The sequence below is a fragment of the Heterocephalus glaber genome, unplaced genomic scaffold (genome assembly GCF_053883595.1).
Source record: "Heterocephalus glaber isolate CG9 unplaced genomic scaffold, H.glaber_assembly_v1.0 deba00000347, whole genome shotgun sequence".
Taxonomy (NCBI): Eukaryota; Metazoa; Chordata; class Mammalia; order Rodentia; family Bathyergidae; genus Heterocephalus; species Heterocephalus glaber.
This window is the reverse complement of record NW_028258143.1, coordinates 55,681,878-55,707,277: the sequence shown is the minus strand read 5'-3', so window position 1 is coordinate 55,707,277 and position 25,400 is coordinate 55,681,878. Positions and strand designations below refer to the sequence as shown.

The 25,400-nt window shown below is 39.9% G+C and overlaps 1 long non-coding RNA gene and 1 pseudogene across 1 annotated transcript in view; one reads left to right on the top strand and one right to left on the bottom strand.

The window, feature by feature from the left end:
• Positions 1 to 25,400, bottom strand: part of LOC147829972 (uncharacterized) — a 63,931-nt gene that overhangs the window by 20,304 nt on the left and 18,227 nt on the right. The gene's annotated exons all lie outside the window — the stretch shown is intronic.
• LOC101726320 (rRNA-processing protein FCF1 homolog pseudogene) lies at positions 2,898 to 3,305 on the top strand (annotated as a pseudogene).

Below are 25,400 nucleotides of genomic sequence, written 5' to 3'. Positions count from 1 at the left end.
ATAATTGGAATAAAATATATAGGAATTTTTAAGACTGGTTACCTTTTACCAAATTTCTTTCAAGGAAGGCTGTGCCAGTTCACACCAGCAGTGATTGAGAGTGGTTGTCTTACACTACCTTATCATGACTATTATTATTTTTCGATTCTTGCTAATGCATAGGTAAAAATTAGGCATACCATTCTTGTTTGAATTCACAGGTGGAAGAAGTTCCTTTGCATTTTTTTAAATTTCAATATTCTTCTTACCATTCATTATTCTAGTTTTTAACATGTCATAAAGCAATTCTAAGCCCTTCAGCTTTCTCTTACAATGTGCTGCCTCCACAAATAAACTGAATCTGCCATCTTTATTTTTGTTTATTCACTCACTCATTCATGCAATCCTTATATAACTTTTACAGAAAGCATTTTGACAAGAAGTCTCAAGTCTGGGCCTGGGGATTTAGCTCAGTGGTAGAACGCTTGTCTAGCAAGCATGAGGCCCTGGGTTCAGTTCTCAGCACCAAAATATTAAAAAAAAAAAAAAGAAAAGAAAAGGAAAGAAAGACAAAAAGTCTCAAGTCCACAAATCATCATATCCTTTAACCCTGTAGAATCTCTCTGAGTACAATGCCCTCTGAAGATCAGCTACATTTCATTTAATTTCTAAAGAAACTTTAGAAAATATACCCAAGGAAAAAGCTACCACCTTTTGCTTTTCTTTGCTTCTTTCATTTCATTTCAGAACAGTAAAATATATTACCAAGAACGGCTGTGTTGGAAACACTGGTAAGGAATCAGGTGGTACAACCTGTAGCTAGCTAATTACAAGCTCTATAAGTGGCTCCTGGGTTGTACTGATATCCAGTTTTTAAAGATTTTGTTAGGAAGAGCTCCAAGCCTTGGCAAGATTCAAATTCAAAATCTTTCAGATAGATTAAATATATAGACATAGAAAAACAGACAGACAGACAGATACCAATGAGCACTTTCCAATTTAATCTGCCATGGAGCAGGTGCTCTATTAAGCACCTGTCATGTCAGTCACTTACAGCATATCCCAAGGTCACTCTATGTATAAACCCACTACCTGCCTCAGGTCTATCAGTGGGTATTTGATAGGAGAGAGCATATTGATTCCCTGCAATCCCGTCTTTTCCCCCACAACATTGAAAAACTTTTCTTCGTGTGTGTGTGTGTGTGTGTGTGTGTGTGTGTGTTGAGTGTGTATGTGCATTTAGTGGTAGGGTTTGTGGGTTGGTGAGCATCCTGTAAGCTTTACATTGCTACAAACCAATAGGCCTTCAAGTGCTTATACACCAAACATGCATTTGTTCACCTATCAAATATACTGGTCCTGGTGTGGTACACTTTAAAGATAAAGTAAGGAATATGGTGGATAAGATCCCTTTCCATTATAAGGTTCTTTCATAGCACTTACATTCTAAAGAAAGAAGACTTACAACCTAAGGACACAAACATATAACCAAGAATATGTTAGTTGTGACAAAAAGTGCTATGAAAAAATCAATAGAGTGATATGGCAGAGTAACTGTGAGCTGTCCACTAAGCCTCTTGGAAAAGATGGCACTTTAGCTGAGCTCTGAAGGGTAAGAACAGCCAAGGAGCCAGCCATGATAACCCTTCAGAGAAGAGGGCCTCAAGCAGCAGAGTAGAGTCACTAAGGACAGAAGGTGGACCAGATGGCTGGAGCAAAGTTAAGGGTGATAAAAGGGTGAAATATGGTACATGTGAGAGGAAGATAGCACTCTATATGAGCTTTTGTTTAAAGAATAGACTTTTCTGTAAGAGGTATGGGAAGAGTATGAAAGGCTTTAAGGATGAGCAAGGATGTCAGGGAGTCATATAATCCAATTCACATTTCTTCTGTGTGCATGGCTCACTCACTTCAAATTATTTTGCTGAAATATCACCTGGTTAATTAACCGTATTCTGACCATCTTCTTTAATATTGTGAGAACTAACCCTCCTCTGTTGTTCTTTTCTGCACACTTCTAATCTCCTTTCATCTGCTTTGCCTTTCTTTTCTATGAAACTTGTCACCTTCTAACACATCATGTAATTTTCTGACTTGTTTGTTTAATGTGTATTGTCTGTCTCCCGTAGACTATAAGTTCCATAAGAACAGGAATCTTTGGCTCAATGATCTATCCCCCCAATAACCTGGAATGGTACCCAACACATAGTAGGCACCCAGTAAACACTTGAATGAATGAGTTTCTGGAAGAAAATAATTTGGAGTAATAAATGAATAGCATATTCATATTTTAAACAAGTTTTTCCCATAGAATGGCCTGAGAAAAGCCATGATTTTATCTGCTTCATTCTAATCATTTCAGTGGCAATGTTCTTAGGCGTCACCAGCCTACTTCCTCAAGGGGTGAAGAGCTCCTCTGTGTTAGTATGAGTACTTAACCTTACTTAGCATGTTATTTTGTTGAATTGTTGCAGATTTGTGACTTTTTGTGTTTACATATATTCCTATTGCTATAGTAGTAATGAGACCTTAAAGCTCATTTGTTGACCAGAATGTACTACTCTGTATTATGTTACTGGAGCCCTCTAAGCTCACAGAGATATATAAGAGTACTAGCTAATATAGTATTATAGGAAATTTGTAAGAAACTGGAGTTTGGCATGAACATGGAGAAACAAAAGAAAGCAAGGAGGTATGCGACCATGAAGCGGATGCTTAGTCTCAGAGATGAGAGACTCAAAGAAAAGGATAGAGCCAAACCTAAAAAGAAAAAAAAAGAAAGATCCCAGTGCTTTAAAGGAAAGCTAAGTCCCCCAACATCCTTCTTGCTATTCTTCCAATATAATACCCAGCACAGCCCACCTTTTCATATCCTGGTTGATACCAACTTTATCAACTTTTCCATCAAAGCCAAATTGGACTTAGTACAATTGATGATGGACTGTCTGTATGCCAAGTGTATTCATTTTATAACTGATTGTGTAATGGCTGAAACTGAGAGATTGGGACAGAAGTATCGAGTGGCTCTAAGGATTGCCGAGGATCCACGATTTGAACGATTACCTTGCACACATAAAGGGACCTATGCAGATGACTGCTTAGTGCAGAGAGTAACTCAGCACAAGTGTTACATTGTGGCCACGGTTGACCAGGACCTTAAGCGGAGAATCTGGAAGATCCCTGGAGTCCCTATCATGTACATTTCTAACCACAGATACAACATCGACCGGATGACAGATGATTATGGAGCCCCGCGGTTCTAATTCTTACAAGACAAAAGTTCCTTTCCCTTCCTCAGACCAACTTCCTGTTTTCAGTTCATTGAACATGCTATAGCATGAACTATTATTCACCTATTTGCTCTATTATCAGCCAAGTATGGTTAAATACATTCATTTTTCAATGCTTTTTGAAAATGGTAATTTGTCTACTTTAAAGTTTGTTACATCTTTTTATAAATCAGGTGCTCCAATGATTGTTCACATGATTTGATTTACTCAACAAATATTTATTAATTTTATGCTAGGTACTTATTAAGGTATGTTCCTGTCCTCAAGACACTTACATAGAAGAGAAACACATATAAATGAATACATACCATACAATAAGTCAGGTGTGGTGGTGCGCCCCTGTAATGCTAGCACTTGGGAGGATCACTGCAAGATGTAGGCCAGACTGGGCTACAGAGTGAGTTCAAGGACAGCCCAGATTACATAGTGAGACCCTGTCTCAAAAAAACCAAAATGAAAACAAACAAACAAAGAGAATGTGGCTTCCCCTTTATAGGAAAAACCCAGAAGGATGTGTGAATCATTTTCACTTTTATCCCATTGACTACAAGGTCTAGCTGCAAGAGAGGCTGGGAAAGTCTCCAGTCCAAGGACCCAGCTAGAAACATGAATGGTCTCTTACTGCAGAAAAGGGGGCCATGAGTACTCTAGGGTTTTTGTTTGCCTGGAGACATATGGTCACACCATGTGACTGTATTTGACCTGTTCAGATGACTGCCAGGACATTTTTATGAGTAAAACATAGGAAAATTCATGGGGAGCTACAGCATATACCCTCATCTGAGAGAGGGCCTTATATGGCATGTCAAAGGATTTGGACTTGATCCTGAGAATTCTAAAATAACAGGCAGAATCTAAATACTATAAAAAGATTGATAAGTTGGAATGTATTAAAATTATAGATTTCTGTGCAAGTCACTTTGCTCCTTTAAATGAGAAACAACTAATAAGGAGATTTTCCAGCATTCAAGGGTATGGGGAAATGGTTACTCATGGTTTTTTTAAATTTTTTAACTTTATTTTTTCATTAATACATATTTGTCATACATCATATTGATCACATTCATCATAGGGAATTTGTTCCTGTACATAATATATCTTTTTTTTAATTAATTAAGTTTATCAGTACATTTTATTTTATTTTATTTTATTTTTTTGGTACTGGGGATCCAACTCAGGTCCTTGCGCTTTCGAGGCAGGGGCCGGAACCACTGAGCTAAATCCCCAGCCCTTACATAATATATCTTAATTCTTTTCTTTTCTCATTCCTCTCCCCTCCCTTCAATTCTTCTTCCCCTCCCCATTTATGCAAGCTTTGTTTCCATTTTGTCCTTCCATTCTCTGTAAGTACTCATGTTGATAACAAGTGAAAGCAGGTATAACCATTTTAGACTGCTGTTTAATAGGACCCATTAAATTAAAAATTACTGTATCCTGACCCCAATTCTACTGTTTCATTGCTTTTAAGTATCATATAGGTGATTTACTTTAAAATATCTTTGTATAGACAATGTGATATATATGCATAAAGAAATATTCAGGTTACAAGAAGTATCATATGATAATGTTTATTGCACAGCTATTTATAACAGAGAAAAATTAAAAGCAACGTAAGTGTCCATCAAAAGTGACTTAACTATGGCATGTTGTAAGCACTTAAAAAGAATGAAGTATATGGTTGCAAAGGACTAAACAGACATTTCTTCAAAGAAAATATTCAAATGGCCAAAAGGCAGATGAATAGATGCTAACCATTACTAATTATTAGGAAAATGCAAACCAAAATAACCAACCCTCTTCTGGAGGCTAAAGGAAGCTGAGGCAGGATGATCAAGAGTTTGAGGTCAGCCTGGGCTACATAGTAAGCCTCTGCCTGAAGAAAGAGGAGGGGAGGGACTTAGTGGGGCAGAAAGATCACAATGAGATACCATCTCACACCCCTTAGGATGGCTGCAGTAAAAAAGATAACAAGAATTTGTACACCTTTGAACCCTTGTACAGTTAGGAGTGTAAAATGGTACAACTACTACACTCTACAAAACAGTATGCCAGTTCCTCAAAAATGAGATTATTATATGCTCTAGCAGTTATACTTCTGGGTATCCAAAAGAATCAAAGGCAGGATTTTAAAATTTTTTTTCATTTTAACTTTTTGGTTTTTTGAGACAAGATCTCACTACATAGGCCATGCCAGCCTAGAACTTGCTAGGTAGCCCAGGCTGGCCTCCAGTTCAGGACCCCCCTTGCCTCAGGCCCCCAAGAGGTGAGACCCGTATGCCACCACACCTAGCAAAAGCAAGAACTGAAAGGTATATTTGTGAGTAGACTAACCTAATAGCTCTCTTCGCCTCTCCTTTCTATCTGAGCCCGCAATGGCCCTCCTCAATCTGTATACCTCAATATATATCTTTATCAATGGGCTTAATGCCATTGCAACTATTGTCCTAGGTTCTTATCTTCTCCAACCAGGAGAGCTCTTTGATGCCAGAGACTATGCTTTCTTTATTCTTCTCAGTTTTTCTAGTTCATACAAGGGTCTTAGCACAACACTATCTCAGAGAACCACATTTAATTTAAAATTTTCAAACTGAGAGGCAGGAGGATCACCATGAGTTCAAGGCCAGCCTGGGCTACATAGTGAGTTCAAAGCTGGCCTGAACTACATAGCAAGACCTTTTCTCAAAAACAAAACAAAACAAAATTTTCTTTCTAGTAACAACAGTTTAAAAAGTAAAGAGAAACAGGTGAAATCAATATATCTTAATCCAATTTATTTTCAACATGCAATCAATTAAAAATTAATGAGGGCTAGGGATTTAGCTCAGTGGCACCTCGTCTGCCTTGCAAGCCCAAAGTCCTGAGTTCAATCTGGTACCAGAAAAAAAATTAATGAAACTTTGTTTGAGACAGGGTCTGAGTATATAGTGTAGGCTGGTCTTGAACTCACTATGTGGCCCAGTCTATCCTCAAACTCACAGATATTAATGTATGGTTTCACTTACAAGAGACATCTAGAGTCCAGGCATAGTGGCACTTGCCTGTAATCAGGCAGGAATCACCATGAGTTTGAGGCCAGCCTGGGTACATAGTGAGTCCAAGGCTAACCTGAACTGCATAGTGAGACCCAGTCTTTAAAAATATGAAAGGCATCTAGAGTAATCAAATGTACAGTATTAACAAAGTATAGCCAGGGGCTGGAAGGAGGGACGCTTGGAAGTGTATAAGGACATGGATTTCAGTTTTACAAGATGATAAAAATTCTGGAAAACTGATTGCACAGTAATTTGTGCTTAAAGTTGCTGAACTGTATGCTTTAACATGGTTAAGATGGAAATTCTATGTGTATTTCACCTCAAATAATAACACTGATAATAAATGAGGTAGAAGCCAGGTGTAATTGTGCACACCTGTAATTCTAGGTATTCAGGAGGCTGAGGCAGGAGTATCACAAGTTAAAAAAATTTTTTTAAGGGATAGGGTAGAGCAGTTGCCTGGCATGCATGAGGCCTTGAGTTCAATCCCCAGTTTTGCAATCAAGAAATCAATCAATGAGATTGAACTACATTAAATAGAAATAACTGGGCTGGGGAGTTAGCTCAGTAACACAGTGCCTGCCTCAGAAGCACAGGGTCCTGAGTTCAATCGCTGGTACTCCAAAAAAAAAAAAAGAAATAACTGACCCATGAAGAGGAAGAAGCAAATTGTAAACAAGTACAGTGTGATTTCTGTTTTAAGTTTCAAAACCTCAAAAATATATAATGGTATTTAGGACTATCTCACAGGTTTGCTCTCCTGTGGGAGAACTGTTGCATAATACAAGCTTTAAAATTGAGAGATCATATTTGCCAACACACTGGAAAAGGCTACCTGGGTTTTGTGTTCATATATATCACCAAAACTAATCCTAAATAATACAGCATGGATGTCTCCTAAACCTATAGAGAAGAAATGGAAATGGGAACCTCAATTTTTTTTAAAGCAGAATTTATCAAAATGTATTAAACTGCACTAGTAGAGATCTTTATATTTCATTGTGTGATTTGTTTTAACCAGAAGAAAAATGCAGAAGATTAGGAGGAAAGAATAAATATTGGGAAATAGAAAATAATGTAAGATGGTAAGAGTAAGTCCAAACATACAGGAGTCATGATGAATGTGACTATGTGACTAGGTTAAATCTGCTTATTAAAATTAATCCTCAAGGGCCAGGGATTTAGCTCAGTGGTTCTACTGCCTGCCTTGCAAGTGCAAGCTCCGAGTTTGATCTCCAGAATCAAAAAAATAATAATAATGCTCAAAAATAAAAGATAATAGGAAACAGGGAGATAGACCTTTTGCACATAGAAAGGAGATCAAGAGATGGAGGGAGGGAACAAGAACATTCAAAGAATTGAGATGTGCTATGTACATGTACAAACTCACTACAATGAATGCAATCATTAAGTACTATAGATGAGTACTAATAAAAATTAAAATTAAGGTTACCTTTGCTACTTTCTGCATACCATGTTTCTCTTCTGTGATACCTGTTCCCCATCCTGGCCTTGGAGCCACCCAATTATGGACTGAAACCTTTTTGAACTATAAGCCAATTTTTCCAGGTCAGCATGCCACAGCTCCCAGCCCAGAGGAGGCTTCTGGGTAGGCATGCTGCAGCTCCCAGTGTGGAGGAGGATTCCAGGTCATAGTGCCACAGCTCCCAGCACAGAGGAGGTTTCCGGGTCAGTGTGCCACAGCTCCTAGCACAGAGGAGGCTTCTGGGTCAGCATGCCATGACTCCCAGCCTGGAGGAGGCTGCTAGGTAGGCATGCTGAAGCTCCCAGCATAGAGGAGGCTTCCAGGTCAGCATGCCACAGCTCCCAGCACAGAGGAGGCTTCCGTGTCAACATGCCATGGCTCCCAGCATGGAGAAGGCTTCCAGGTAGGCGTGCCACAGCTCCCAGCACAGAGGAGGTGAGCATGCGGGCACCAACAGCACCCCACACCCCACCAGCACCCCTGTTGAAATGAGAAGACATGTAAACAAGCCTCAGAACCACACTTCCAGATCACCTACAGCAACCCCAAAGGGATATGAGATGAAACACTCTGATACTCAACCACCTGGAATCCCTGAACTAGCAATGAAAAAGGATCTGGAAAAAATGAAATCAGAAATAATTTCTCACATAACAGCAGAGATTGTGCCCATAGTGCAAGACATGATTAATAAATCTAGAGAGGACACAGATAAAAAAATAGAGGAGCTGAGGAACATGATGGAATCCCAACATAGGAAATAAATTGAATCCATAAAACAGATGCAAACACATTTCCAGGAGATTAAAAACTCCACTGAAACGCTACACAGCAGAATGAGCCAATGTAAGAAAGAATTTCAGATATAGAAGATAAGATTGCAATTAGTGACCAGGAAAAGAAAAATTTCTTTAAAATTGTAAGGGACCATGAGTAATCAATCCAGCAGCTACAAGACAATGCAAGAAGAATAACATAAGACTGATTGGAGTCAAGGAAGCAACAGGAGAGAGTGCACATTACATAAAAATACTGTTCACAGAAGTGATGGCAGAGAACTTCCCAAACAGGGGGAAAGGACTTGACATAAGATAAGGGAGGCAAATAGGACTCCAACTAGCCTTGATTAAAAAAAAAAAAATCTACACATAGGCATATAATTGTTAAGATTCCAGAAACACAACAGAAGAAAAAACTTCTACACACAGTAAGAGAAAAGAAACAAATCACATACAAAGGAAAGACCATTCAGAATCACAGCAGACTTCTCAACACAAACCGTCAAGGTAAGAGCAGCTTGGAGTGATGTATTTCAAGCCCTAAAGGAAAACAGCCTCCAACCCAGATTGATGTACCCTGCAAAATTATCTTTCAAAATTGATGGAGAAATAAGATACTTTCATGACAAAGAGCACCTTAGGAACTTCATGAATACCAAACCAGCACTCCAAAAACTTTTAGACAACATCCTAGGAAAAGATAATGAGGATCACAACCCCAGAAAGCCCAGCAGAATGAATCCACTGGGCATGACAAAAAATTAAAAGCAAAGGAGGAGATTCAAACAAAAAGAAAAAGTCATGACAATGATAACTCAATATGTATCAGTTATAACCATCAATATTAATGGTCTCAATTCACCAATCAAAAGAAATAGACTGGCAGAATGGGTCAAGAAGGAAGATCCAACAGTATGCTGCATACAAGAAACACACTTAATTCAAAAAGAAACTCATAGACTGAAAGTTAAAGGGTGGAAAACAATACTCCATGTGACAAGAACCTGAAAAAAAAGCAGGAGTAGCTATCCTCTTTACAGACCAAGTGGATTTCAAACCCACACTGATTAAGAGAGACAAAGAAGGACACTATATCCTTGTAAAGGGAACAATCCAAGAGGAAGAGATAACAATCATAAACATACATGCACCAAACACTAGTGCACCCAACTATAGAAAACAAATATTAACGGACATGAAAAATCAAATAAGCACTAATACAATACTAGTGGGGGACCTCAAAACCCCATTGTCACAAATAGATAGATCAACTAGACAAAAAAATGAGCAATGAAATACTAGAACTCAATCAAACTCTTGAACAAATGAACTTAACAGAGGTTTACAGAGTGTTTCACCCCACAAAATCAGAATACACATTCTTTTCAGCTGCACACGGGTTGTTCTCCAAAATAGACCACACATTTGCTCATGGAACATATTTAGGTAAGTGCAAAGGAACTGAAGTTATCTCCTGTATATTATTAGACCATAGTGTGATGAAATTGGAGATTAATAGCAAAAGAAACCACAAAAACTTCATAAACACATGGAAATTGAACAACACACTTCTGAATAACCAATGGGTCACAGAGGAAATTAAAGAAGAAATCAGACAGTTCCTTCAATTAAATGACAATGGGAATACAACATATCAGAATCTATGGGACACAATGAAAGCAGTCTTATGAGGGAAATTCATAGCAGTGAATACACATATTGAGAAAACAGACCAAGCACAATTACACAACCTGATGCCGAATCTCAAGCTTCCAGAAAAAGAAGAGCAGGACAAACCAAAGCTCATACAAGGGAGGAAATTATAAAGATCAGAGCAGAAATCAATGCAATGGAGACTAAGAGAATGATACAAAAAATCAATGAAGCCAAGAGTTTGTTCTTCAAAAGAATAAAGAAAATTTACAAACCCTTAGCCAACCTTATCAAAAAAAGGAAAGAAAAGGCCCAAATCCATGCAATTAGGAATGAAAAGGATGACCTTACAATAGATGCAGCAGAAATCCAGAGGATCATCAATACCTAATTCGAGAACCTATACACCAATAAGATGGAAAACACAGAAGAAATGCACAGATTCCTAGACATGTATGAATTACCAAAGTTGGATGAAGAAGACCTAAAAATTCTAAACAACCCAATATCAACCAATGAAATTGAAAATGTAATTAAAAACTTAGCAACTAAGAAAAGCCCCGGCCCTGATGGCTTCACTGCTGAATTCTACAAGACATTTAGAGAGGAACTGCTGCCACTACTGTTTAAACTCTTCAATGAAATTGAAAGGGAAGCAATACTCCCAAATTCATTCCTGGAAGCAAGAATCACCTTGATCCCCAAAGCAGAGAAAGACCCAACTGAAAAAGAGAACTATAGGCCAATCTCACTAATGAACATAGATGCAAAAATCCTTACTAAGATACTGGCAAATAGAATGCAGAAGATCATCAAGAAGATCACACACCCTGATCAAGTGGGATTCATCCCAGGGATGCAGGGATGGTTCAACATATGCAAATCAATCAATGTAATACACTATATCAATAGAGCCAAGGACAAAAACCATATGATCATTTCCATAGATGCAGGAAAAGCATTTGACAAAATCCAACATGCATTTATGATTTTAAAAAAAACCTACAAAAAATCAGGAGAGACAGTCTCTACCTCAATCTGATAAGAGCCATCTATGAAAAACCAACAGCCAATCTCATGCTAAATGGTCAAAAACTGAAATCCTTCACACTAAAATCAGGAAGAAGACAAGGATGTCCACTATCACCACTCCTGTTCAATATAGTTTTGGAAACATTAGCCACACCAATTAGACAAGAGAAAGAAATAAAAGGAATAAAGATAGCAAATGAAGAAGTCAAATTGTCATTATTTGCAGAGGACATGATACTCTATATCAAAGACCCCAAGAACTCCACCAAAAGTCTTCTAGACTTAATAACCACATTCAGTAGAGTAGCCAATACAAGGTCAACACACAAAAATCACTAGCTTTCCTCTACACCAGCAACAGACTTACTGAGAGAGAAATAGGGCAAACAATTCCTTTCACAATAGCATCCAAAAAACTGAAATACCTAGGAATCAACCTAACAAAAGAAATCAAAGACCTCTTCTTTGAAAACTATACCACTCTGAAAAGAGAGATTGAAGATGATATCAGAAAATGGAAAGACAGTCCTTGCTCCTGGGTAGGAAGGATCAACATAGTGAAAATGACCATACTTCCAAAATTCCTATATAAATTCAATGCAATCCCAATTGAAATCCCAGCAGCATACTTCATGGACCTTGAGAAAACAATCCAAAAATTCATTTGGAACAAGAAGAGACCCAGAATTGAAAAAGCAATTCTAGGTAACAGAGACAAGGCAGGGGGGTATTACAAGCCCCAACTTGCAACTATACTACAAAGCTACTGTGATAAAAACAGCATGGTACTGGCAAAGAAACAGCCCTGAGGACCAGTGAAACAGATTACAAGATGCAGAAACCACTCCAGACACACTCAGCCACCTCATCTTTGACAAAGGAGCCAAACATCCTCACTGGAGGAAAGATAGCCTCTTTAATAAATGGTGCTAGAGAAATTGGGTTTCAACTTGCCAAATACTAAAACCAGACCTATATCTCTCACCATGCACTAAACTAAAATCTAAATGGATTGAAGATCTAAATATTAAAACAGAAATGCTGAACTGGCTGGAACAGAGGTTAGGTAGAACTCTTGAAGACATTGGTATAGGAAAAGACTTTATGAACAAAACCTCAGTTGCCTGTGAACTAACACAAACAATCAAGAAGTGGTATCTCTTCTTACTAAAAAGTTCTGCATAGTAAGAGAAACCACCAGCTGAGTGAAGAGACAACCCACAATGTGGGAAAAAATTTTCACCAGCAGTTCCTCAGACAAAGGTCTACTATCTCAAATCTGTAAAGAACTTAAAAAAATCAGACCTCCTAAATTTAAAGACCCAGTCCACAAATGGGCATCTGAAATGAACAGACATTTCTCACACAAAGAAGTAGAAATGGCAAATAAACATGTGAAAAAATGTTCAACATCACTGGTCATTTGAGAGATGCAAATGAAAACAATGCTGAGATTCCATCTCACTCCCAAAAGAATGGCTGCTATCATGAAATCAACCAATAACAAATACTGGCGGGGCTGTGGGGAAAGAGGAACATTGCTCCAATGCTGGTGGGAGTGTAGACTGGTGCAACCGCTGTGGAAATCAGTATGGAGATACCTCAAAGCACTAGGACTGGAAGTCTCATTTGACCCAGCTATTCCCTTGCTGTGTATCTTCCCCAAAGAATTAAAAGAATTATACCACAGTGATATAGGTGCACCCATGTTCAAGCACCACAGTTTGTAATAGCTAAAGCTTGGAAACAGCCCAAATGTCCATCAACTGGAGAATGGATCAAGAAAATCTGGTTGTTTTATAAAATGGAGTACTACTCAGCCATCAAAAATGAGAAATTAGAGACATTTATAGCTAAATGGATGCACATTGAGGCGATACTCTTAAGTGAAATAAATAGGACACACATGTGTAAATACTGAATAGTTTCTCTAGTGTGAGAAACTGAAAGTGTAAATAAGGACTAAAAGGTATAATAGATAATGTGAAATAAGAAGAAAGGTGGCAAAGGGGAAGGGGAAGTAGAAGGGGTAGGCAAAAGGAAAGAAGGAAATGGAATTAATATGAGAAAATGAAAAAATGGAAACAAAGTCTTTGTAAATAGGGAGGGATGGAAGGGTTGAAGGGAGGGCAGGGGAAGGGGGAAAAAATAAGAACCAAGAGAGACTATGTAAAGGTGCATATCTCCAATGATGAATGTCATTATATTGTACACCTAAAATGTACCAATTAGGATATACAAAAAAATAATAAAAGTTAATATACTCAATAATAAAAAGAGTAAAACAAAAAAAAGAAAATTTGTGAGATTATTTTAAACTATAAAATATGGCAACAAGTTCTGCTTTGTAGGTCAATATTAAACACATCCACATCCTAAGCAGGGTCATGCAACAGAACAAAGATGTCAAAGCAGCAACAATGAGGCTCAGTCACAAATAACAAATGAACACCTAACAGGTGTGGTCCAGACCCTCCTTGGGTGCCATTTTGTTCTACAATATCTACTTTTTCATCCGTGAAATGAAAACCATCTGCTATGCCTCAGGATCTCTAGGGTAGCCACTCTAAGCAAAATTATAACCCACTTCATGATTCCAAATAATTGCATGAATAGAAGGTAGAATATATCAGAAGAGTGCTCTGAAGATTCAAAGTGCCTGCCTGGATATATTCATCCTGTGAACTCGTCAGGAGCTGAGGTGGCCTGCCTGAGGGCCATTCCTGCTGGGCAAAACCATCTGGGACCCTGCCTCCCACTCCTCCTCACCCATGCCCTGCAGAGGATAAACCAAGGCCAATGCTGGCCTATGAGATTCTTTCTGTGGGGCTTGTGAGAAAATATCATTGCTGTTACAGAGATACGTGAAAAGAAAACGCCTTCTTCTCTCCCCTAGAATATGGTTATGTGTACATAGTGCCTGAAAATGCAGCAAGCATCTTGCACCCACAACCACAAGATAGAATTGCACACTGAAGACAGCCAAGCAGAAAGAGGTGGGAACCTGGATCCACAATGACTTTGTCAGCTGTGAACTTACCCTCCTGGGGCCACCCTGCTTCTACACTTCTTGATGCATATGACAACAAAGCCCTTTATAAGTGGAATGATGTGGTGGGCTGAATAATGGCCCCCCAAAGATGTCACTGCCTCATACATGGCTCTTGTGTACTGAGGATATATTTGGTTACAGTATAAAAGGGAATTTGCCGGGGATTGAGCTCAGTGGTTTCATTGCCTGCTGCGCAAGCGCAAGGACCCGAGTTCGATCCCTGGTACCAAATAAATAAATAAATAAATAAATAAAAGGGAATTAAGATTGCAGATGGGATCAAGGTTGCAATGCAGCTAATACCTTTGAAATAGGGTCGTGGTTCTGGGTTATCTGGGTGAGTGCATCATAATTATAAGGGCTCTTAAGGGTATGAGAGGAAATAAGAAGAGAGGGTCAGAGAAATGCCAGTGTGAGAGGACTTAGGTGGCCATTGTTGGAAAGGAGGCTATAAGCCAAGGAGTATAGGCAGCCTGTAGAAAATGGAAAAGTTGAAGATAATGAGGGAGGTATGTGTGTATAAGGACAGGGTTTATATATATATATATTTTAAAACTCTACCTTTTGCTCAATTTCACTGTGACCCTACCATTGCTTTAAAAAATAAAGTCTGTTTAAAAACAAACAAACTACCATATGATCCATTAATCTCATTTCTGGGTATTTATCCATAGGAAGTAAAATTAGCATGCCAAAGAAATTACTACACAACCATGTTCATTGCAGCATAGTTTGCCATAGCCAAGACATGGGCTCAATCTAAGTATGCATCAATAAATGAATGAGTAAAGAAAATGTGAAAATGGGTTGGTAGCGTGAAGGTAGGTGGGAGAGGAGAGAAATGAGGAATGAATATTGAATTTCTTTCCTAGGTGACAAAAATGCTCCAAAATTGATTGTGGTAATGGTTGTACAATTCTGTGAATATACTAAAACCCATAGGGTTGTATACTTCAAGCGGGTGACCTGTTTGATATGACAATTATATCTCAATAAAGCTGTTTCTTAAAAAGTCGCAAAAAGCAAAGAGAAGTATTGTTCCCTAGAGCATCCAGAAGGAATATAGCCTCACTGCCACCTTGATTTTAGACCTCTGACACTGACACCTACATTGGGCTTCTAATATACAGAAGCAGAAGATAATAAATTTGTGTTGTTTTAAGCCACTAAATTTGTGGCAAATTGTTACACCCACCATGGAGCATTACTACAGATGACCATATACTTTATCATCCAAACCCAGACACTTGAGAGGAAAATGGTGTTGATCACAATTTTAGTAGAAAAATACAGGTAAACTGCAAAGTTTTAGGAATATCTCCACTTTTTTAAACATCACTTTGAATTGAGTTTTCTGACATTTGTAGCCCTAAACATAGTAACTATAAAAACACATTCCACCTGGCCAGGGATTTAGCTGAGTGGTGCTGCCACCTGCCTCACAAGCACAATCAGTTCAATCCCCAGTACCAAAAAAACCCCACATTCCACATACTGGCATAATTCATTTTTTTTTTTTTTGCTTTGAAGGATATTTTATTTTATTTTATTTATTAATTTTATTGGTACATTTTAGGTATACAATATAATGACATTCATCATTGGAAATTTGACCTTTACATAATCTCCCTTGGTTCTTATTTTTCCCCATTCCCCTGCCCTCCCTTCAATCCCTCCATCCCTATTTACAAAGACTTTGTTTCCATTTTTTCATTCTCTCTTATTAATCCCATTCCCTTCTTTCCTTTCCCCTACTCCTCCAACTTCCCCCTCCCCTTTGCCCCTTTTCTTCCTATTTCTCATCTGTTTTCTTTTTAGTCCTCATTTACACTTTCAGTTTCTCACACTAGAGAAACTATTCAGTGTTTACACGTGTGTCCTATTTCACTTAAGAGTATCGCCTCAATGTGCATCCATTTAGCTATAAATGTCTCTAATTTCTCATTTTTGATGGCTGAGTAGTACTCCATTTTTTAAAAAATAACACATTTTTTTTTTATCCAGTCTCCAGTTGATGGGCAATTGGACTGCTTCCAAGTTTTGACTATTACAAATTGTGCTGCTATGAACATGGGCACACATGTATCACTGTAGTATGATTCTTTTAATTCTTTGGGGAAGACAGCCAGCAGGGGAATACCTGGGTCAAATGGGACTTCCAGTCCTAGTGCTTTGAGGTATTTCCATACGGATTTCCACAGTGGTTATACCAGGCAACACTCCCACCAGCAGTGGAACAGTGTTCCTCTTTCCCCACAGCCCTCCCAGCATCTGTTATTGGTTGATTTCATGACAGCAGCCATTCTTTCTGGTGTGAGGTGGAATCTCAGCATTGTTTTCATTTGCATCTCACAAATGACCAGTGATGTTGAACATTTTTTCATATGTTTATTTGCCATTTCTACTTCTTTGTGTGAGAAATGTCTGTTCATTTCAGATGCCCATTTTTGGATTGGGTCTTTCGTGTAGGAAAAGATTTTATGAACAAAACCTCAGTTGCCTGTGAACCAGCACAAACAATCAACAAGTGGGATCTCTTCTTATTAAAAAGCTTCTGCACAACAAGAAAAACCACCAGCAGTGTGAAGAGACAACCCACAATGTGGGAAAAAATTTTCACCTGCTGTTCCTCAGACAAAGGCCTACTATCTAGAATCTATAAAGAACTTTTAAAAAGGCATAATTCATTCTTGAAATGCTTTAATTTTAAGATATTAATTTCACCTAACATAGAGCCAACACCCCAGAAATGAGTAGCTGCCTCAACCCAGGCATGGGCTACACATGGGTGTGGGGGCTCCTCCCAATACGGAGGACCCCATGGGGAAGTTTCCTCAGTATTGGGAAAAAGGAAAAGAAAATAAGACTCCGTGGCCACTTTCAAAAAGTTTACCATTGAGTTGGGAAGACAAATGTCACAGAAATTAAGGGCCTAACCAACTGATTTCTACAAGAAGTTGTTTCTTTCTTTTTCTTTTTTTTTTTGGTACCAGGGATTAAACTCAGGTCCTTGCGCTTGTGAGGCAGGTGGCAGAACCACTGAGCTAAATCGCCAGCCCTACAAGAAGCTGTTTCTTGATCGTACTCAAGACGTTCCTATGCCAAATGGTGTTATTCCCCAAGAGAGGGGGAAATAGGAAACTTGGTATCTTCACTCAAGTATTCTTCTCTTTAAGCATCCTTCCTCCTAAATGCCTGAGAGTTCTTTCCCCAAAGTGAGCTAAACAAAACAGAAAGCAAGGGTTCACTTTGAAAACCTCAGAAAGGATTTGATACTAAAAAGAAAATACGGGGGGAAAGCGTCAGGAAAAAAATACATATATACATATACATATACATATGCTGTGACTCTCACTTAAAAAACACTAATGCAAATTTATTTGTTTGGGTTTTTTTGTTTGTTTGTTTGTTTGTTTTGGTACCAGAGATTGAACTCGGATCCTTCCGCTTGTGAGGCAGGCACTGGAGCCACTGAGCTAAATCCCCGGCCCCACTAACACAAATTTAATGCAACTCTCTCTTCACGCAGGAAAATCAGGCTCTGTGATAGAATGATCTTATGGAATTTGCCTTGGACATTCAATTTGAGAAGAGCAGCTAAAGAAAGAGACAATAGTTAAATGCATGTGAATCCTGAAGGGATTAATTCAGATTATCTATGAAATAATGCAAAAAGAAAGATGTAAATTTGGAGGTTCTGGTTTGAGAAAGGAATTCCACTCCCTGGGACCAGCAGGGAGTCCCTGTACACAAACCATCAGCCTGTGGGCATTCATGGTGCGGGGTGGGGGGAGCAATGGACTCCATTTACCAGATCAATTTCCTACACTGAAGAAACAAGGAAAAATTAGAGGAGATTCTGTTGACTTAGGATGTATATAGGAAGACAGCCAACCTCCTACAAAGCCACAAATCTGTCAGAAGTCATAAGATAATTTTTAATTGATTTGTTGAGATGTATTAGAAAATATTTAAAAACAAATGTTTCTTTAATAGAGATAGCAAGTCTGCAGAAAACTTTGAGCAGATTGGAGGGGAAACTGCTGAGTTTAACACACACACACACACACACACACACACACAAAGAGATATTCCATGCTCCATAACTTTCATACCAAAGCACTTGGAATTCAGCTCCTGATGTGCCTGTGTCTGTGGAAGTGAAGCCAGGGAGCATTAAGGATATGAATATTGATTAGTAGGAAGCTGAAGACCTGGTGTAACCAGACGTCCTCTCCAGCCTCACTTCTACCTGCACCACCACAAAAGAAACCACAATTCCCATGTAGTTAATGACTTGTTTGCTGTTGTCAAGAAAAATGGCTCAACTGCATTCTGAATCTTCTTGAACTCTGTGTAGCTTCCAAACCTTGATCAATAACTATTATCTTACTCCTGCTTCTGAAGCATCCTTAGGTCTTGTCGTCCCTGTTCATTCATTCCTCCATTCAATCACTTATTCATTCATTCAATATGTATCAATGTCCCCAGAGTGCCAGACCCTCAGGGAAGATGCCTAAGACCCAGTCTGACCCACATCACCATGGTGCGCATTCTCCTGGTGTGCCATTTCCATTTCTTCAGGGAACTTTGCCCTGCTTTTCCAGTTGCTTTCCCAGGCAAAGCCTCCCTAGCACTCTCTTCCTAGGGCTTTTCCAGCAACCTCATCTTTCTGATCCTCAGATCAGCATGGTGGAAATCAGACCTCAGTTTCCACCACTCCTTACTCCAGACTTCCTGCTGTACATTGCTTCTTGTTCAGCAGAATAAAAGGATGTCTCAGTTTGCTCCCACCAAAAGACATCTTCCCTGTCCTCTTCTATTGAACAGATTAATTCTTAGGATTTTAACTCAAAATTCAAAAGATGCAAAAAGCCCCAGTCAACTCATTATCACATCTGTTATCTGTGATGTGCTCCAAACGTATCCTTACATACATTTTTATCTTCACTTATTCATCAGTTTCTATTAAACTGTTCCATAGTTCTATGAATGTGGGCTTCCTCAACAAAGTTCCCTGTCCTTTATTTAATACTCTCAAAGCACCTAGTAAAGAACTGTACTCACAGTGCAACATTTAAAATGTTATTAAACAAATATTTCCCTTGACATTAATTGAATGTGAAAAATAAAGAAATTTTCCTCTTCCCTCTCCAACTTACCACAGTGATGTCTTATTCATTACCATGGCAACAGTGGCATTTCAGGCTCCTCTTAGGCCAAAAACAAAAGTCTAAGAGTTGTTTGAATCCACGCTGCTTTTTAGGAGTCCTCTTATGGCCATAGCAAAACATTACTACTTTGAATGCATCACATTTTTACATTCATTTCCTCCCTCTCCATCTCTACCACCAACGTGATAGGTCAAACCCGGTCCACCCTAATGCTAGATCTCATCTCCAGGAGTTACAAATGACAGCCACAAACTTCATCCATGGCCTAGCAAATGAGATGTCATGCTGAAGTCCTGGAGGATGGCCAGGGCACGCCAAGTGTGGAGGGCTTAGACTGTGTCACTCTCATGTCCTCAGCCTTACCCAGTGCCCTCTGGAACAGCTCTGAGGGACATATAGTCACCTGTGATCTAGAGCCAGATGGGGCCACATTTGAAAGGCAGATCAGCCAGAGTGGACAGGTGACATAAGTCAACCTCCCTGCGCTTCATCTGTGAGCTGGAGACAGTGCCACTTCTTTGCAAGATCACTAGGGTCATTAAATGAGGAAGGAAAGAAATGCCAACATTGTAGTTTTCCAACATTCAGTGGCTTCCCTATTGCCTTCTTCTACCACTACACCCACATCACACCACTCCTGCTTCTTTGAAAGATCACAGTGACTTATCTCTGACATTTTCATTTTCTAACATAGAACTCTTTCTGAGCAAGTATCTGAAAACCCAATTCAAATTACTTCAGCAAAAAGAGAAGAAGGGGAGGAGGGAGTCACAATGCTGAGAGGTGCAGGGGTAGAGCCATCTTCTGACCCAGCTGCACAGGAACTTAGAATATCCCCAGACCCAGCTCCTCTCTGGCTCTTGGCTGGGCTCTGCTCTCCTTCCTGTGTTGACGTACTTCTCAGGCTCCACGTGGTCTACAATAATGAAGCAACTCCTGCCTTCCAGCCTCCCAGGTTCCAGTCCAGCTAGAAAACCAAGACTCTTCTCTTGGCTGCAAAAACACACAAACAAACAAAACTACATTAACCCTTATTGGACTAGCTTGAGCTATGGACATAACCCTGAACCAATCACTCCAGTCAGGGATTCAAGGCTGGACTGGCCAGGCTAACAATTGCACATCTATGTGAGATGCGGCATCGGTTTCATCCTGAGTTGAGAAGTAAATTAAACTGGCAGATCTCTGCTTCAAATTGGGGTGATAGACAGCACCTTACTGTCTAAAGGCCAGGAGAGGGTTATCTCCAAGGAAAATGCCAAGGGAGGGTCTTGGAGAGTTCACATCTTTGGAGGGTTTCATAAGTCTGCTCCGGCCTAGTCTTTTTGAAGTGGGGTTATGGTCAAGTGTACTGTCGGGGTCCAAAGCCTGGCGCTGCCACTTCCTAGTAGGCAAGTTACCCCTTGGTGGTTCAGTTTTCTCATCTGTGAAAAGGAAATACTGAGTCTAAAGCGAGTAAAGACCTCAGGCTTGGCTCTTGCGAGCATGGAGTCGGGGTTCTGCATTAGTGGAGGCCTCAGGGATGAGGCACCCACAGCACTGCCATAGGCATTCATGTTGAACACAGTGATAGAAGCTGTGCACAGCCCTAGTCCAGGACTCTGCATTTCCAGACTCCTAGGATGGGAGCACAAAACCTCTGTATGGTATTTTTTTAAGTAATTAAAACAAAAGTAGAATTTAAAACAAAATTGAATGAAGAATGGTTTTCTAGCTCTCCTTCTAGACCCTTCCCTAATCAGGTTTTCTGTACACATGTACCTAATGTGCATTTCATTAAATAAGGGCAGACTAGAGCCCAGCTAATTGCATACCTGTTAACGGTATTCATTTCAGAAGGCCCTCAATCAGATGCTCAGCATGAGTGATGCCCCTCAGCTGGTGACCTGACTAGTATCTAAAAACACTCCTAGCCATCCTAGCAGGGTTGATGAAGGGCAGGAAGTGTAACCTTTGACCAGGCAAGTGGTAACAATGTTGCCCTTTCTGCAACCAAGAACCAAAGGAATTAAAATTGAGTCAGTCATCAAGTAGATTGCATTTAGGGTCACCTATAAATCTCTATGAAACATTGACCAAAATGTTTACTTTTTTTAGTAATTTAAAACAAATGGGAAAAGTCTTGTGCCAAACATTGAAAAAACAAATTTGGTCCCTTCGTGATTCCACTCCCTCAGTCTGTGTCACTTCCTGTTAGCAGGCACTCTGCTGAGCCCTTCATCAGGATCACAGCACCACAAACCATGGCTAATTTGACTGCAAATTAAATATATGCCTGCCCCTTCAGCTGATTACGCTGAAATTATTCTATGATGTACATCTGTGGATGACATTGAATTTCTCACATAAAGCAGGGATGATGAAAATCCGTTTCATGTAACTTACTTTAAATCTCCTTTTGTTTTCCACTTCCCCTTTAATAACATTCAGATTGTGTTTTGCAATTCCACCGAGCATCTGACTGGAACAAAAGGGCCCCAGTTCTGTGGTTGTTCATGTTTATAGTTAGGCTGTTAATTCCAGGGGTGGTGGCTAAATTCTGATGGAGATGTTCAATGGCAATTAGGTTAAAACCAAGCAAATGTGAATATAAAAGCAGCTCAAACCCGATTTGCAGCTTTGCCCTGTACTGTAAGCTTTGGCCAGTGGAGGGTAGGGATTCAGGTCAGGTTGCAACTCCTTGCTGTCTGGCCCTCCTCTCTCCATCACTCCGGCATTGACCAGGCCGACTAATGCAGAGTGAATGTAGCTTCAGTAATGCTTCCGACTTTGACACCACCTCATGTGATCCTTCTCAACCAAGGTATTGATTGGAAAATTGACTTCCTGACTTCTAAGTAATTGTCAATTTTTTTAATGGAGTTCCTGTCTACTGAATATACATTCCCCTTTTGCGTTTTTCTCTTTCTATAATTGAGGTACAGTCAGAACGTCTCAGAATCATCCTTGTATTCTTAAGCTAAAAGAATGGAGAAAAGCAAATGATGTTCATATTCATGCCCGAGAATGATCTCCACCACTTCACAAAGATTCTCTCAGCTCTCTACTTTCTGCCACCCCTGAACTGTAACTTCAAAATAGTATATGCCACTGGGCGACATGGGACATCCACTTTGGGAGGCTGAGGCGGGAGGGTCGCAAGTTGGAGCACAGCCTGGGCAATTTAGTGGCTTAGCGAGTCTCCATCTCAAAATTTAAAGAAAATAAAATTTAAAGGGCCTGAGGATTATATCTTAGTGTGAAGGCTGTGGGTTCAATCCCCAGTACTACAAAGGGAGGTGGAGCATATAGCATCAGTCTAGTTGTAAAAGGGATGATTTTCTTCCCATAGAGCAAAAATTTCTTTGGATTTTATATGTTTTATTCAGATTATCCAATTTCATTCGTCTCTACCCCACAGGGACTACTGTATAAACATGAATGTACTTGCCCTGCAATTTCACTTAATAATCTGAACTTTAAATATGTTACCAGGAATGAGTTAGACATGCTGTATGGATCTAGAAATTGCTGTTGACAGAGAGAGAAAGAACCCAGTGAGTCCAAGTTATTTCTCAAGATGTCCAAATTCTGTTGGTTAGAGTCATTCCTAAAAAGCCTGGGATTATCTCTTTTTAAGACATTCAAGTAGCTGGAAGTTTCTCCACAATGCAGAGAAAATTTCTCTGCCCTTAAAGATTTCAGAGAAGTAATGAGAAATACTAGCAAGGGTATTAGCTAAAACAAGGGTTCATCTGGGTCTGCCACTGGTGCCCTTCATACCTGGCCTCTCTTCAGGGAAACTCGCTGCAGTCCTCTGCCTGCACACCTGGAAACCGAAGGCCTCCCCTGAGATGCACATCTCAAGAGCTTCCTCTGGCCCAACATCACTGCTTCTAGGCCATGCTCTAGGCACCAGAGACCCCAGAATTCCTCATCTGAAAGGGCCCTGAGGGGCAGGCCAAGGATGAGCTCTAGTGAGATAGAGGGTGGGAGTGTGAATGTGAAGCTGGAGTGTCTAGGTTGGAAAGATAATGAGGCAATGGCCCAGGGTCCAGCTGCTGCAGGTCCTTATGCCAGGTATTCAGAGGTGAAGGAGGGAGGTGAGGCCCCCCAGAGGCTCTGATCTAGCCAGAAATATAGGTGGGAAAGAAGCAATTAGAAGGGTGATGGGGCTTGCAAATGAGAAGCACAGGGTGCTTCTGATATGGGCAGTGAGGCAGGGGAGGCAACCCAGGTTTAGGGGGAATGTCGGAGGAAAGTAGCAGGGACTCCTTCCCTGAGGGACCCCTGCTCACAGTCCCCACCCAGGACTTCCTACATACCAAGGCAGAATTCCTACACAGGGACTCAAATGTGCAAAATGTAACTCACTTTATAATGCTTATGTATTTGTCTTTTCTGATTTCAAGGAACGCTTTCCAGCTTAGTTCATTGTCTTTCACATCCTCCTTAAATGACAAATACATATTTTTCTTCCACTATCAGCTGAGTGGTGCCTTAGAATACAAACCCTTTTTTAAAAAATAAAGAAAGCTACTTGTTTTCTAATAAACTGTAGAAAGTCAAATCCCTACCATGCTGCCCATTTCAGGTGTAGCTTGACTTGCATCTCTATGACCTTGAATGAATCACTGCATCTGTGTAATGAGAAGAACAATGCCTGTCTCAGACAGTTAGTGTGAGGGGTAAAGAAATAAACATTTAAAGTACGTACCACAGAGCCTAGGAGAGAGTAGGTTTTCGTAAATGTTAGTGGTACTTCTCTGTCCTCGCATTAACATTAGAAGTCCAGGCTGTGTTTTGTAAACTTTTGAGAAGGGAGGATAGGAAGGAAAAAGGAAGAAAGGAAAGGAGGAAAGAAGGAGGGAAGGAAGGAAGGGAGGGAGGGAGGGAGGGAGGGAGGGAGGGAGGGAGGGAGGGAAGGAAGGAGGGAGGGAGGAAGATTCTGCATTCTTTACACTTAATAATTCTCTGCTTTACTTTACTGCTAAGAAACTATGACTGAATTCTACCAAGACAGGTACTTGTTACAGTTTAGATCTAAAATATTCCCAAAAATTCTCATATTTTCAGAGGTAGGGCTTTTGTAAGGGGACTGAATCATGGGGGGACCATACTCATGGGTGGAATAATCCATTGAAGTGTTCATAGCTGAATGTGCTATTAGGAGGTGGAGGCTGGTTAGAAGAGGTGGATCATTGGGCATGACCTAGGAGGGTGTATTCTTGTCCCTGGTCCCTTTTTCTTGCTCTGCTTCCAGCTGCCACAGACTGAGCAACTTTCCTGCTCCACCAAGCTCTTCCACCATGATGTTTCTGCCTTGGAGACAGCCAGTCATAGACTCACCCCTCTGAAACCATGAACCAAATAACTCTCTCTTCTTTTAAGTTGGGAATGTGAGTTATTTTGTCCTAAGGACAGCAAAGTGACTAATGCAGTACCTAATAACAACTACATGCAGGCATATTTAAGAGAGTTAAACCATTAAACTTGATTGTTTCAACTTGACTGGCTTGGAAGCTGCCTGGGATATTGATGGAGCACACTTCTGGGTTTGCCTGATGTAGCCTTGGGAACCGCACCTGGTCCCTCACCCTTTCCTCTCTGGCACTATTCCACTGCTGTTCTTCCTGGTTACCATGAACGAAGCATCTTTGCTCTACTATGCCCCTTACACAGTGATGTTTCTGCCTTGGAGCCAGCCACTCAGGAATAGAATCCCCTTGAAACTGTAAGCAAAATTAAACCTCTCTTTTAGATTACGGGTATTAAGTATTTTGTTCCAGTGATGGGAAAGCTGACTAATATAGAGCGAGACAAAAACACAGAGGGAGAAGTATATTCACATAAAGTGGGAAAAAATAGTATACTTAATGTACAAATTGCCATCCATACCTCTGTTTTACTTTCTACTAAATTTCTTTTTTAAAATCAGACAAAT